Here is a 514-nt window from a genome sequence, read left to right as displayed (position 1 = left end):
GTGTCTGTTGTGATGTTTCCCCTTTCATCTCTGATTTGATTTGGAGGTGCTCTTTCTTTCTTTTAGTTAACTGGGCTAGCGGTCTGTCAATCTTGTTTATCTGTTCAAAGAACCAGCTCTTGGAATTGTTGATTTTTGTATTGTTTTATTTGTTTCTGTTTCATTAATTTCTGCCCTGATTTTTATTTCTTCTTGTCTGCTGTATTTGGGTTTCATTTGTTGATGCTTTTCAAGTGTCTTGAGATTCAATGTTAAGTCATTTGTTTGTGTTCTTTCTGATTTTTTAATATAGGCACTTAGAGATAAAAACTTCCCTCTAAGGACTCCTTTCAACATGTCCCAGAGGTTTTGTTGTGTTGTATTGTCCTTTTCATTTAGTTCCAGGAATATTTTTATTTTTTTCTTAATTTCTCCTTTGACCCATTCATCATTCAGGAGTGTGTTGTTTAATCTCCATGTGTTCATGTATATATTAGGGTTCCCTCCAGTGTTGATTTAAGCTTTATTGCCTTGT

The sequence above is a fragment of the Nannospalax galili genome, unplaced genomic scaffold, assembly GCF_000622305.1.
Source record: "Nannospalax galili isolate Female #2095 unplaced genomic scaffold, S.galili_v1.0 scaffold75, whole genome shotgun sequence".
Taxonomy (NCBI): Eukaryota; Metazoa; Chordata; class Mammalia; order Rodentia; family Spalacidae; genus Nannospalax; species Nannospalax galili.
Note: the sequence above shows the minus strand (reverse complement) of the source record.